Source organism: Ambystoma mexicanum, chromosome 8 (assembly GCF_040938575.1).
Source record: "Ambystoma mexicanum isolate Mex_15411 chromosome 8, UKY_AmexF1_1, whole genome shotgun sequence".
In the NCBI taxonomy this organism is placed as follows: Eukaryota; Metazoa; Chordata; class Amphibia; order Caudata; family Ambystomatidae; genus Ambystoma; species Ambystoma mexicanum.
In genome coordinates, this window is record NC_090929.1 from 984,763,771 (window position 1) to 984,779,567 (window position 15,797).

Sequence of the window (15,797 nt, forward strand, 5' to 3'; positions counted from 1 at the left end):
AACCTTTCCGCCTGTTCTTATGGCCTCCATTTTCATGACATTTATTATTAGGAGATTCAGACTGCACCCCACGCCCTTGACAAAGCCTGTTTGCCTGACGTCAAGATGTTGACTAGAGGTGATCCACTCTAATAATTAATAATTGATTTCGGAGAAGGGTTGCATACATTTTCCCCAGCACGTCCAAGAGTGCAATTGACTGATAATCCTTGGAATTTGCTCTGTTGCCTTTTTTAAAAAGTGGCACAATAATTGCACTTTTCCATGACGTGGAAGTTTCACATTTAGATATAATCTTTGTGAATAATGAGTAGCAAAAATTAGCCCATTCTTCTTTAATGTGCAGTTGGTCAAACCGTCAATGCCGGGAGCTTGTGATAAACTTATTTTTTTGATGGTATCTAAGATGTCACCCTTGTCGAATTTAAGGTCCCAATGATCTAGTTTTGGAAGCGTGGTTCAGAACGGTTTCCCTTTTTACTGTACAGCAAGCTATAAAAAGAAGGCCATTCACCTTCCGACACCATGTGATTCTGGATTGCAGCTTGCGACCCACTTTCCTCATTAATGGTTCTCCAGAATTCACAGGAGTCTTTGTTTGTTAATTTAGACATTATTGTCTCTGCATCTTGCTGTAAAGTAATAACCTTGTGTGATTTAAACCAGTTTTTATATTTTTGTTTTATCGCTTTTTTTTAGCAATATAGGCCGTGTTAACTGTTTTTAAACATTGTCTGAGTTTAGATCTCATTTTGCGTTTTCTTCTCAGAACTTCAAGGTCGAAAGTATGTTTGGGTTTAAATGCACAGCTTCGTAGACCCTGTTTTTTCTCAAGAAATTGCGTCAAGAGGTGTTGATATTCGACTTCGACATATTCGTTATGGTAGGCGTTTGAAATCGACTTCACATCGCTGTCATTTTTATTTTTACAGATGTGACCACCAATAACTTCACTAAATCATGGTCACTCTATGCTTTGGGAATCACGAGTAGAGAGACTGCACGTGCATGTACCTTGTCGGAAACAAAAAAATAGTCTAAGGTTGATTCCTGAAGATTTCTCCTCCATGTGGATTTGGCCGGAACGTACACTGTTGTGTGTCCATTTAACATGGACATGTTTCTTGATTCCATTTCGTTGGACCATTGGACTACCGCATGAGCTGTGCCAATCTTTTCATAAGTGCTAGTGTGTCTTACGTCTAAGCAATTCATATTTAAGTCTCCACACAAAATTATGCTTGGTGATGTTTCTTCCTCATTGATTTCATCAATTAATACTGATACTTGATCGATGACTGTGGACATCCCTGTCACTTTGTGTTGCCAATAAACATTTATGATGTGAATTCGACCATTTTCAGAGTTAGGTTTCAATCCTGAATCGATGATTGTTGTTTGAATATAAGCTCAGACGTTCCCGGAGCCGATGATTCTATATCCGCAGCTTTTCCTTACGAGAGTCATAAGGCCAGCCATTGGTCTTCCTTTTTGTTTCCTAATGGCCAGATTTATTGCAATCTCAAAATCATCGCAAATCGGACAAACATCGAGCCAGGTTTCTTGTGCACACGCTATATCCACGCCATCCAGCCAGTTGAATTGAAACGGGTGCGTGAAGCCTCTGGTGTTCCATGAGCCGAAGGCAAGTGTAGGCTGTTCCCCTATTTTTTTTACATTAACTCGAATTTTGTTCAGTTAATGCTTTGGCCAGTCAATTCCAATTATTTGATTCCTGTAGGGCCTTCTGCAATCCTTTATTGCATTGATCTTCACTGGTGGCTTTGTTACCGTATTCAAAAGGTGATTTTGATCCGGTCACCTATTTGAGTATCTTGAAGGATGTTGTCAAATTCCTTAGGGGTGACATTAAACTTTGTGTTTGACTTTTTATACTGGCTAAAAGAACGCTCTCCGTCCCTGCCCCTGAGGTTTACACGATGTTCGTTTGTTGTAATTTTGTTTTGATTTAGTGCACACAGCACTTTTGAGCTGATGAAGTTGTCTTCCCTTCCATTGGTATATTCATTGTCTGTTTCACAAATGTCAAATCCCAATGATAGTAGCACTGGGGCTGCCTCTAGCAGTATGTTACATATTATTCTAGAGACAATGTGTAATCTCACTCAATCATGTTGGGGTTCTTTGATAAATTCCACTGTTTTTATGTCATTAGATTGACTTGTCCTGAGGCTCAGCACGTGATGTAATAGATGTAGTACATTATTACGATTTAGAATCAGGAGCACTTTTAGAAATGAAGCTCTGCCTCCAAGATTCAGTTTCATTCTCTTGCTCTCGCTGAGTTGTACTGTGTAAGAGCCTGGCCCTGTGGCCTTGAGGTTGAAACAAAACCCACCACCCTGTCCTCAAATTCCTTTGTGTTGTTAATGTACTTCACAGACTCTGGCTCTGCGCCCCCAATGTTTGACACAATCGAAGTCTGAACCTCAGCAGGTTTTTTTCCATTTGTCTCCCAACGCAGTGAAGATTGGGCTCAGTACTTTGGGAATTTTGACTTGTGTTGGAACGTTCGGTAATAGCAGAGTGCAGACCCTCAAAGGTCTTGCTTCGTTCAGTCTTTTATCACAGATTGAAGGGTCTTGTACAACATGCCTGCTTTTAACGGTCTCAATCGTATCAGCCGAGTTCACTGGCGTGTCAGTGTCCTCACACGTAGACAAGTTTGCTAAATCAATCGAGGTTTCATCACCACTTGATATTTCAACAGCCTTGTTCCGTTCATGGTTTACTTTATCCACTACCTTACTCTTTTCAGATTTCTCCATTATACCACTAAGTTTATCTGCATTTAGAGTAAAGTTTACAGTTTTGATGTTGCTCAAGAATTTTCTCGAACTGTTCATCATACAAGACTTCCTTTTATTTTGATTTTTGTTTTTTTTTGGTTGAAGAGATTTTGGTACGAGTTTACTGCCATCTTTCGTGTTCTTGACAACAAAGATAGCAAACAGCTCGTCCTTTCTGTTCACAGTGGAACTACCCTGGGGTACCAAGACAGAGATGCTGCTTGCCCCTTCACCATCAGTTGATGTTGACGGCTTCTGAATGTGTATATTTGCATGATTTTCCTGTTGATTCACGCTTTGAACAGCACTTGCAAAAGAAGACACCACCCCCATAACCTGCGCCAGCTTTTCCACAGAGTTATTCAATACAATATCCGCTGGCCCCAAGCCTATTACTGTGTAAATTTCCATAGCTCCGGACCCTTCTTTGAATATGGGGTCTGTATTGGTCTTTTTGCTACATTTTGTTTCTTTGTTCAATTGCAACAATTCGGAGTGCATGCATTGACTGTATTCCTTGCCAAGTTTACATATTTCCTTCGTTTGGCTACATTGTTTTTGTTTCAGTAGGCCCAAAGCTTTTTTGGCAACTTCGGCAAGTAATTTTTTATCCTCACTGTTATTGCGCTTTTGATTTGCAAGCGCACCGAGTGAGGATTTGATTCTTTTGTTTACTTTCTGAGATGTTTGTTTAAATAAGGTATTGTCGCATTCCAAATTTACTAGTTTTGAGTTCATTAACGCGACTAGCGTTGTCAGGCCGTTGACATTGTCATTCATTTGCTCATACAGTTTTATGAATGAGAAGATGGTTATTGATAATGACGACATCCGGACCGGCTGTAGTTCTTGGAGGACTTTCTTTACTATATCTTCCTGTTCTAAGACAGGATCACCCATTCCTCTGTTTACCTTGTGGTTTACACGCTTTATTTTAGGGAATTCGCGTTTCATTAGTGATGAGTCAGAAGTGGAATCGTCTGAAGTAGACACATTTCGGCGGTAATTCATTCCACTTGACCGTATGGTTGCAGTAATTTCGAATTTTGATGCATTCAGGCCCTGGGTCTGCCATGTTACATGGTCTGATTCCTTCATTTGTTTTGGGGTTTTGCTATTTCTTTGCTGAGAACATTTTATCCACTGAGAATTGCTTTCCTCAAACCTTCTACATTTTTGGGCTCCACTTTACCACCTGTTCGCAGAGTCACTCCCTGGTGTTGAGGCTGCGCCCCGTCCATTTAGGTGCTGTTTTATAACTTTGTACTGTATTCATTTGAGTTAAATCGCGTAGTAGTTTGTCAACTACTTCCAGCGAGTTTCGCCTTTCAGATCTCACATTTATGTCAGAACTCACACAGGCTGCATCCTTATTTATAGTCAACCGAGGTGTCGACATATCTGTCACACTCTCAGGAGTGTCATAGTTCTATCTGACAACGCTTGGCCGGGCGGTGAGCCAAGCAGGCCACACACCTGAGATGTAAGAGCCCTGGGCGAAAATTAATTGAGCATGATCGCATTTAAATGGCTGGTGCTTATTACCGTTTGATTAAGGGGAGCGTTAAAGACGTTATCCTCCAATGAAGTTCGTTTTCCAGCTTGTTCGACCGGGCCCTCATGTTCAAAGACACCGGCTGGCAGATTTCTGGTTGATTCCATTAAGTCCCTTAAGTCAACCTCTGCACTCCTCATGCCCGTAGACGCGGGCACTTGTTTTTTCGCTGATTCATTTATTGGGGCACAACTTGCAGGGAGTTGTGGGCAAGGGTATGAGATTGCAGAGTTTGCATGAGTAATCGAGGCACATGATCCGTTTCCAAACAGTGGCCCGGACATGTTCCCGGACATCTTCCTGGGCGAACCTGCCACGCAAGCAACCTGGAACAAACTCCCTATGGATCTCAGAATGGACCCACCTTACCCTAGCTTCAGGTGGAAAGTCCTCACCTGGATACGTTCCAATGACACTTAGCTCGACCGTCCCACTGCCACCTGCTCCAGAGACCCTAAATGACTGCAACTAGATGAATTGATTTCTGGTTAACTAGCTTGAACTGTAGTTTTGCATTTTCTTGTACATGCACCTTTGTTACTAATGTGAACTGTAGAACTGTATTTTTCCTATAACCAAGTTCTCAAGTATCCTTGTATTGTCTGCGCCCAGCTACCCCTTCGGGTTTGGTTTTGCGCTATACCAAATAAACAAACAAACAAACAAACAAAACAAACAAAGCATTCGCAACTGAGGAATTACGACGTGCTCGGAAAGCAGAGCCTCTTTCGATGTCAACCCCCATTCTCCATGTTAACGGTGCCAAAATTAATAGCTTTGTCAGCGACACTTTTCAGTTCCTTTCAAGTGTTATCATTACTAGTTTTTGATGCGCACCAGCAGTTATGTTGTGGAACTGAAGATTCTGGTGTGTGGGAAGAGGTCATACTTTTAAGGCCCTTCCCCCTGACAGTCCTTGCAACAATCCTTACACATGTGGCTAAATACAAGACTAGAAACATCAATAGGGACATGTCGGAGTGAGGTGGCGAGGTGACTTACTTGATGCGCCTGCTCCGCAACAGATTTCCTGCATCGTAGGTGGGATCTTGTTAGCGGTTGCTGTTGAAGTTTTCCCTTCTCTCGTGCAAGTGTGAGGAAATCAGGGTCCATTTTCCCATGGCGCTGTTGTAAGAGCTAAAAGAGCTCCCAAGACTTCCAAGACTGTGCTGGACTCCGCGACCGCTACGCGGTGTGTCACGCCAGTTAGCAGTTCACCACACAGTTTGCTCCACCGCCAACAATGGTAATGGTAGAAACACACTGTTCTCCACACACTCCACCAACTCCTAAGAATCAGCTGGACTCTGCGACCGCTCCATGGCGAGTCAAGGCAGCTAGCAGTTCGCTGCACAGTCTGCTCCGCCTCCAACAATGGTAATGGTAGAAACACTCCATTCTCCACCAACTCCTAAGACTCAGCTGGACTCTGCGACCGCTCTGAGGATTTTGGGCAAATATGGGCACGTAGTGAATTGGAAGAGTCATATGATTAGCATAGCCATGGGCGAGTTTGTGTGTTGGCAAATAACCAAACACCTGCCACAAGCTGTGCATTGCTTCTCACATGCCAACTCCCTTCTGGCCAGCCCTACAGATAAGGGGTGTATCAACAACTTTTACTCTGTAAAAAAGACAAACACTCCCAAAAAAGACAAATGAGGAGTAAAAATACTCCCAACAAAAAATAGGAACTGACATATAAGGTGGATGTCCCGTTGCTTCCACCCAGACAGCTCCATGTATGTGTTTGAACCAATAGTCCAAATAGCGTCAAAGGAAGAAACTACTATTATTACTGCCTGATATAAAGAGATACAAATGTATATTTTAACATGCACGAATAACTAGGTTCAAAGAAATATTTATTACAAAGAATAATTCTGTTTAAGAGTTAAAACATTTTAACTTGCTCATAAAATACTCCAATTTGGGCCGGGACTTACCTTTTTACACCCTAAAAAAACATTTTACTCCCAACTTTAAAAAATGACAATACAATACTCCTACTCCAAAATCTTACCCGAGCACTGCTTCTAGCTGTACTCCTACGCAATAGTTTCATATTATAAGTGACACCAAAGCATTGTCTAATAGCTCTAACTAAATATATAGTGAGCTAAGGTAATAATAATCATTCAAATTTGTAGAGATTTGAATCCTTAGTGTGGTGTGTGATCATTGCTTTAAGTGAGATTAGAAATCAAGGGGGCTTTCCTTAGGGGAGGCCCGCCCCCTAACGAGAGCCCCCCTCGCCTAAGTGGGGGGAGGGCGCTGGTAAAAGGAGTAGAGCTAGATCGCACTTTCATTATTACCTTTGATGCGGAAAAACAAAGGCCAAGTTGTGTCATGCTGCGTGATGACTATTTACTTCGAAACAAAAGGAGAGCTGGGCAGTCCAGCCCTCCTCCGGTTTGTGAATACAGAGACATCAAGCAGCCCATGTAGCCGAAGTGCTGCACGGTTACACTGGGTCCTTGCAGGTGCTAACACTTCAGTTTAGAAAAAAAGCAAAGGCAGTGATGCCTTTTCTTTTTTCTAACCCCAAGTGCTGACACCTGCAGGCAGCCTGTGTAACCTCAGCGCTTCGGCTACACGGGCTGCTTCAGGTGTCAGCGAGGCTGGGGATAGTTGGGGTGGGTCCCCATCAGGGCCCCAGATCAGGAGCTTTTTTTGGAGACTGCCTGGGTTCGGCCCCGGCTAGCCCCTTTCCACTTAAAGCACTGTGTGTAATCCAAAGTACAACCGCAATCAATTTGTAGTAAACTAAAAATTACGTAGCAGCAACATTTAGTGTGCTTTGTTTTAAAATGTCCTCACTCTCACAATACAAAGGCTAGTCTGAAAATCAATCATCTTCACTCTCTTCATGGCCCATAGCCCGGCAATCTAATTAGTTTAGATGCAGGGGTCGCAAGCACAGTCTCAGGGGTACCAATCTGAAGTTCGGGGGCAGCAGCTGGCACTAGTACTTCCGGCTACCCCTAAATGACATCATGCTCAGACCTAAATCAGAATTTCAGAATAAGGAAACTGGCAATTTGCACAAATGCTGCGCTATATGCCAGAGTTGCTACCACCGTCCTTCCTCTCCCCTCATTTGCCATTCAAGTCAAATTTTATAGTATATATTGAGAGAATAATGTTTTTTTTTCATTAAGATCTACATTTCAGAAGCTCCCAAGCTAATGTATGCTAATCGGAAAAATAGTTCAAATGTTATCTTTGCAGCATGGTTTGAACTTCTCCTAATTACCTACAATATGATAGGTCTTTGTGTGTGAATGAGACATTTTCTAAACCTTTGCATGCACACGAGATCTCTTGTTGCAAAGCTGGACTCTTGACATTTAAAGCGCCCTGGCTAACAGAGGAAACACCTCATTAGGCAGGCTGAGAGGGGACTGTCGCAACGCTACTCCTCTCATCCGGGTGCTTGTTTTTCTTCAGGTTTTGGGGTTTTCTACTGTGTGCAGCGATTTATTTATTTTGCTCATGAATGCCTTGTACAAGATCAGGCTCTCAGTAAGATGTGGAAGCCATCTTGGCCAGACTAGGCATTCCACTGCCAGCTTCACATGACAATCAATTGCTTTTAATTTGCTGTATGGCAAACCTTGTTTGAATATACTTATGTTTGCATTATATCGCCTATGAAATACTTTCAGAAGGTTATACCTTAAAAAGAGGCTGCTTACAAATAGACCCCAGCACACCTGGCACAGGAGGACACAAAACCAAGTTATATAGAATTGTATCTGGATAGTGATCACCAAGTATCATTATCGACGGCTGCGGCAGTCAATCGGTGTGCACCGTGCACGGTATACACCTCAGAATGACAGCCACTCTCTTTACACTGTATATGTTCCTGAGATAACGGCATATCTCTTCCTGTTCACTTCTACCAAGCCACATATCTGCTGTCTTCCTGAGAGTCGGCATGGAAACTGATTTGGGTTGATTGTCCTTTTCAGAACAAGCTCTCTTTCCAGTTAACCTGGCAGCCATCTTTTTTGCCGAAACGTTTCAACAAATAAACGAATTAAAAAATATAGCAGGGGTGGGTAGGGGGATATAAGCAGTGGTGAATAGGGAGTAAATAATAGGTGAGGGCGGCTAGGAAGGAACCCCCCACACTAACAAAAAATGTTAATTTGTTTTTTCGTTAAAAATATTTCAGCACAAAAATCATCGAAAAAATAATTGGGGATGAAAGAAGAAAGAAACCTGAAGGCAGAATAAAACCAGGCCTCCTACCATCTTCCTGATCCCGCCAAGAGAGGTGATGCTTCCACCAGACAGCAGGCGCAGCAGGCCCTCCCAGTAACATCTAATTATAATTGGTGATTTATAACGCACTTAAAATCCAGGAGGTTTCTAAGCGCGGACCCTGGGATCCAACCTGTGTTGCTCAGTTGCCCCTGAGCTATCCTCCCGAGACATCTACTGCTCCCCCTCTATCAGTGAGCTAAACCAGGCTTGGCAGCAGGCCTGTCCCCAGAGCAGTAACAATGAAAGGCCTCATCAACGCTAGTGGCAAAAACAGCAGCTACACTCAGTAGGAGATAGACACACCAAAGGCATGTGTTTAGCCCTTAAATGGAGCACTTGCCACACAAAGACCGACAAAGAAAACGTGGACGAACAAGTTACTTACCAACTGGTAATGTTCTTTCGATTGGATATTCCTCCAACGTATTCCAAATCTTTGACATGTAATGTCCACACCTGTGCACTTCGGAAAATTTTGCGGCAGAGGGTATCCTGCGTCGATGGCATGGGGTCGATGTCCCTCGAAGGCCTCCGTCGAGAGCGACATCACCGGATGTTACAAATAGGATGCACAGCACTTGTACGATATGATATTTTATTTGTATCGCGCTCGTACACAAGTGTTTCATAGTGCGACTAGGCAAGGGAGGGGAACAAGGGAGAACACAGCACAACATAAAAACGATCTTACTAGGCCCAGTGACATTGAGAACGCGCAAGTGCATGGGAAAGGGAAAAGGGAAAAAGTGCATGGAAGGGGGAGAGTGGAAAGTGCAGAAGCCGAGGAGCGCAGATAAATAAAATAAATAGAAAATTGAGGCAAACTGTGGTAGTGCAGCCAGCAAGTGGCAAGTGCACTGTTTAAGGCAGCAGACTGGGTAAGTCTGAATAAGTGCAAAAAAAGAAGAAAAATGGGGGGGCTGTATGGGTACAGATACAGTCGGGTACAGATACAGTCCCCAGTGCAAGGGGTGGCCAGAAGGCAGTGCAGGAAGGCGGCAGGGTGAGCAGGTACCTGGGCCCAGGGGTCAGAGGGTGGCCAGGTGCACAGTGCCAAGAGAGCGGATCAGCAGGGGAGAAGGGGAGCGAAGGAAGAAGTGAAGAGGAAGGTTTTGAGGTGCGTCCGGAACCGGAGATGGTTCTCCTCAAGTTTTAGAATGGCAGGGAGGCTGTTCCAGAGGGAGGCCCCAGCCGAAGATCGAGATCTGCCCCCAGCTCGTTTCTTTGAAAAACGACTGACCCTGGGGGAGTTAAAGGTAGAGGAGCGAAGAGCTCGTGAGGGGAGGTATTTGCGGAGGGATAGCTGAAGTTATTTTGGACCCAGGCCCCAGAAAGCCCTGTGGACAATGCAGAGGGTTTTGAATTTAATCCGTGCATCCACTGGGAGCCAATGGAGAGATTTCAAAGCTGGAGAGATACGATCCCAGGGCTTGAGGCCAAGGACAAGTCTCGCAGTCCTGTTCTGGATAAGTTGTAGAGGGCGGACACTAGAGGCAGGTAGATTTAGAAAGAGGCTGTTACAATAGTCCAAGCTAGAGAGAACCAGAGCTTGGGATACCATGAGCTTCTGCGGGAAGGAGAGGAATACCTCTGAGGAGGTACAGTAGGATGTTTGACTTTTTAGAGACATCAGCGATATGGGCCGAGAAGGAAAGTGTGGAGTCAAAGATGACGCCAAGGTTCTTAGCCTCGCAGGTAGGGGTAGGAGGAGGGCCAAGGGAGGCCGGCCAGAGAGTGAGGGAAAAGGATGGAGATGGTGTGCCGATGAGGAGGATCTACGTTTTGCTGGCATTCAGACAAAGATCATTGGTGGCACACCAATTTTGAATGGCAGTTAGGCAGTCTGAGATGAGAGAGGGAGAGGAGGTGGCTGAGGGCAGCTGGAAAATGAGTCGAGTGTCATCAGCGTAGCACTGGAAATTTGAGCAGAAAATCCGCTCAAATGCTTGTAGCCTCAGTTTATGTTTTTTCCTCCAGAACGTCTGACACCAATGCCTGCTGGACTGCACATAGCCTTGCGGAAACGTAAATTGCTTTCGCATAGGAAATTCTTCAGAGGGGCAGGCTGGGAGGGCGATGTGGAATACATTGGAGGAACATCCAATCGAAATAACGTTACCAGTTTGTAAGTAACTTGTTCTTCGAATGGACTGTGTCCTCCAACGTATTCCACATTGGGTGAGAGCGCAGGGGTGCATGAGAGCAGAGGGGTGAATGAGAGCGGGTGAGTGCATTGAGCAGGTGAGTGCGTAGAGCGGGTACTTAGAGCCCGAGTGGGCATAAAACAGACGAATGCATAGGGCGGATGACTGCGTAGAGCCGGAGAGTGCATATAGCAGACAAATGCGTAGGGCGGATGACTGCGTAGGACGGATGAGTGCGTAGGACGGATGAGTGCGTAGAGCGGATGAGTGCGGATGAGTAACTAGAGCGGATGAGTACCTAGAGCAGATGTGTGTTTAGAGAGGATTTGTGCTTAGAGCAGATGACTACGTAGAGCTGTTGAATGCATAGAGCGGACGGAACGGGTGAAGTCTAAGGATGGAATGGGTGACGTATGTAGATAGAACGAGTGATGTATATGAATGGAGCGGGTGACGTATGTTGATGGAACGGGTGACATATGTGGATGGAACGGGTGACCTATCTGGATGGAACGGGTGACGTATGTGGATGAAACGGATGAAATATGTGGATGGAAGGGGTGAAATACGTGGATGCAACGGATTATGTATGTGGAAGGTACTAATGTAATATGTGAAAGGTAACCGGAAATATGTGGATGGTATGGGCGAAATACGTGGATCGAGTGCATAAAACAACTTAGAAATACACTGAACGGATCGGAGTACATGGAACAGATTGGAGTGCGTGGAGCGGACTGGAGTGCGTGGAGCGGACTGGAGTGCATAGAATTGCGCGACTTGCATGGAATGGTTTGGAATGCATGGAACGTTTGAAGAACATGTAACCCACCACATCACATCACCACGCTTACTCTCTTCTTTACACCACCATTCAACTAGAACACAGAGATACTATGACACCATTCGGTATAACTGTTCTCATATCAACATCTGCCTCATACTTCCCATCACTCTAACTAAACACTGCTGGTTACACCCCCCCAGCCAGGCGTTCTCCTCAGGCCTAACGCAACCACAATCGGACTGGATAAATCCTGCCAGAACGAACACATACTCTTGATCTCTCAACCACCACACCTACCGTTAAGAAGCAGCACTTAAACGAATACCACAACAGCTGCACACATATCCGGTGCTCACACGCACCTTTGACTTTCCCTACTCCCTCTACTGACCTGAACTTCGGTTCGCTCCAAGGGCGTTCAACCTACCAGCACCATCAGACCATACCGATGGTATATAAGGCGCTACATAAATGCAAAGTAACATAACATAACATCTTTGACAGACTCCCAAAGCAGTACCAGAAGAATGGAGGAGGGAAAAGAAATTAGAGTATCCAATCAGATGTCAGAATAAAGAACTGCCTTACTAAAGGCCATATCTGTACCATGGAGTGTATCCAGAGAGTAATGTTTAACAAAGGTGTGTATAGAAGCCCATGTGCTGCATCACAAATATTCCTAATAGGAACTCCCCGCTGCAGGGCTGTTGAAGTAGCCACACCCCTTGTGGAATGAGCTTGCAACCCTTCCAGGGGGTCCTTGCCCACCAAACGGTAACATTCAGTGATGGTGAGGATAATCCACCTGGACAAGGTCTGTTTTGTAACAGCCTGGCCCAATCGATGACCAGCATACCCCACAAAGAGTTGATCATCCACTCTGACCCTTGACATCCTAGAAATATAAAAACTCAGAGCTCTCCTAGGTCCAACCTATGGAGTCGCTCCTCTTCCTTACCAGGATGAGGAGGAGGATAGAAAGAAGGAAGAACCACTTTCTGGCTCAAATGAAATTCAGACCCCACCTTAGTTAGAAAGGAAGTACGTACCCTCAGTACAACCCTATCCTTGTTGAACACAGTAAAGGGCGGCTTAGATGAAAGTGCCTGCAATTCATTCACTCTGAGAGCAGAAGAAACCGAAATCAAGAACACTGTCTTTAAAGACAATAACCTCAAAGGACAAGAGTGCAAAGGTTCAAACGGAGCACTCCTAAGGAATTTCAAAAACAAATTCAGATCTCAAACCGGTACCTGGAAAGGGAACGGCGGGAACACATTAGTGAGGTCTTTAAGGAAATGTGAAATCAAAGGAATCTTAAAGTAAGAACATTCCTCAGACGAGCACTTGAAGATAGACAGCGCCGCCAGGTAATCTTTAATGGTACCCACTTGAAGGCCCCTGTGGACCAAAGAAAGCAAGAAAGACAAAACCATGGGAATGGAACACTGAAAAGGATCAACATTTTATCCTCTGCACCAGTCGCAGAATTTACGCCAACGGTACAGGTATTTTGTCGCTAGCCGCCTGGCCGAAAGCAACTCCTCCATCATGTCATCCGGGAGGTCCCAATCCTTCTACCTCAACCTTTCAGATACCAAGCGTGAAAGTTGAGGGTCCTCCCACCTTGCGAGAGAGAGAGCGAGAGCAGATCCTCACGGTAGGGAAGACGGCATTGAGGGCAGATGGACAATTCTAGAAGGTCCGGGTACCACGCTCTCCTGGCCCAATCCGGAGCAATGAGGATCATGTGGGATCCAAACCTCCATAACCTCCTTAACACTTGAGGCATGATGGGGACTGGAGGAAACGCGTACAGCAGTGGGAATTACCAATCCACACAAATGCGTCCCCTAAGGCTCCTCTCGGAGGAAATTCCCTTGAGCAGAATCTCTCGCACTTCCGGTTGGCACTGGTGGCAAAGAGATCCACTTTTGGGGTTCCCCAAAGGGCGAAGATCTCCAGAAGGACTTTCTGAGCCAACTCCCAATCGTGAAAGACCGTGCTCTACCTGCTCAGAGCGTCTGCTGCTGCATTGTCTTCTCCGGCCAGATGAACTGCCGAGAGTGACATTTCCTGCTGAATTGCCCAGAAGCAGAGCTGCATTGCCTCTCTGCACAACGGGAATGACCCTACCACCCCCCTTTTTTGTTGAGGTAATGCATGGCCACTGTGTTATCCATCATGATCAGGACCCTCTTCCCCCGCATAGATAGCAGAAAAGCCTTCAGGGCCAGCCTGATGGCCCCGGCTCTAACAGGTTGATGTGGAGTTTGGACTCCGACGGAGACCAATGACTGCTGGCCGTCAAGTCCTCGGCATGAGCTCCCCATCCTCTGAGGGAAGCGTCCGTCACTACAGTCACCTCCGGCCATGGTTGCCAAAACGGCTCCCCCTTCAACAGGTTCCCCTTGTTGGCCCACCACAGCAGATCCTGTGAGACCGAGAGTGGAATTTGAACGGGATCCGACATCTTGCCTGAAAACTGTGACCACTGCATCTCGAGAACCCATTGCAGAGATCTCATGTGCAGTCTGTCCTCTCGCACCAGAAAAATGCAGGATGCCATGAGGCCAAGCAACCTTAAGAATTCAAAAGCCGGGATACTCTGGGCAAGTTGAAACTTGTCCACCATCTGCACAATGTGATGAGCCCTGACCTTGGGAGGCAAGCACTTCCCCAAGGACGTGTCCAACACAGCTACGATGTGTACTGGAGCCGTTGGGAAGGTGTCAGATGCGATTTCTTGAAATTGAGGGAGAAGCCCAGCCGTTGGAGGGAGTGGTAGGTGACACCGAGGTGATTCAATGCTTGTTCGGGAGAACGAGCACGGATCAGCCAGTCATCCAGGTAGGGGCAGATGTGAATCCCCCCCATGCCTGAGATACGCTGCCCCCACCACCATCAGTTTGTTGAAGACCATTGGGGCAGAGGTCAATCCGAATGGCAGGACCCAAAAATGAAAGTGCGAGTCGCCAGCTGCAAACCTCAGGTACTTTCTGTGCTTGGGATGAATCAGCACATGAAAGTAAGCGTCCTGTAGGTCCAGAGACACCAACCAATTCTGAAGTTGAAGGGCCTGGAGGACTTGAGAAAGAGTGATCTTGAACTTGTCCTTCCCGAGACGTTTGTTCAACCAACGCAAATCCAAGATGGGTCTCAATCCCCCGTCTTTCTTTGGAATTAAAAAATATGGGGAATTAACAATTTACTCTCTTATCTGGTAACGCTCTTTCGATGGGATGGTCTGACGACGTAGTCCATATCTATGACAGTAAGCAGCACCGCTGTGGTGATTACTGTCATAGATATCGAATACGTCAGAGGACCCAATCCCCTCGAAACCACCCCTTGTTGCTCTCTGCCACAGGCACCCGTTCTATAGTGCCTTTCTCCAGCAAGGTTAGGATTTCCTGCACAAGGAGCGGATCCGGAAGCTTCAAAGAGAGATTTCCTGGTGGATTGTCGCGAGGCCGCTTTTAGACAGAAAGGCAGTAGCCGTGGCCTATTGTATCCAAAACCCATGCATCTGAATTAATGGCTTGCCATTCTTCGAGATGCTGAGACAGTCTGCCACCAACCGGTGAACAATGGGACATGGCCTCATGCTGGTTTAGTAACGGCTGCGGCAGAGCCTGAAGGCAAAGAGGCAGCTGCCTGAGCGGCTTTGGCACCTCTATTTCCCCCGACCACCACGGGTACCCTTACGCTGACCCCTTTGACTGGCGGCTCCTCACGTTCTACCAACGGAGGAGTAGAAATGAAAAAAACTCCTCCCCACTGCTGTCCCCTAGGACGAAAAGGCAGAGGATGACGCACTGCGGCGCTCAAAGATTTCGCCGCAGCTTTTGAGGTCTGCAACCTCTCAAGGCTCTCGTCTGCCTTGCTGCCAAACAAATAGGTGCCATCAAAGGGCATGTTCAATAGACAGGCTTGCACAACGGGAGCAAAACCAGACTTCCGTAACCATGCAAACCTGCATATAACGGTGCTCGCAGCCATGGACCGGCTAACACTGTCTGCCGTGTCCAAACCCGACTGAAGGGATTCACACATGGCATCCTTGCCATCCTGCACGAGAGCAAGGAATCCATCCATTTCTTCCCCCTTGGGAATATGCTCAGCTGCTAGAGAAACACAGTTCCACAGTGTGTGAGAAAACCTAGCTAAGGCACAAGTGGAGTTGGCAGATTTCAATGCCATACTCCCTGCAGAAAACACCTTGT

General features: G+C 45.9%; 1 protein-coding gene across 5 annotated transcripts in view; it reads right to left on the reverse strand.

Moving 5' to 3' along the window:
- Nucleotides 1-15,797, reverse strand: part of KAZN (kazrin, periplakin interacting protein) — a 1,355,161-nt gene that overhangs the window by 1,145,395 nt on the left and 193,969 nt on the right. The window lies entirely within an intron of this gene.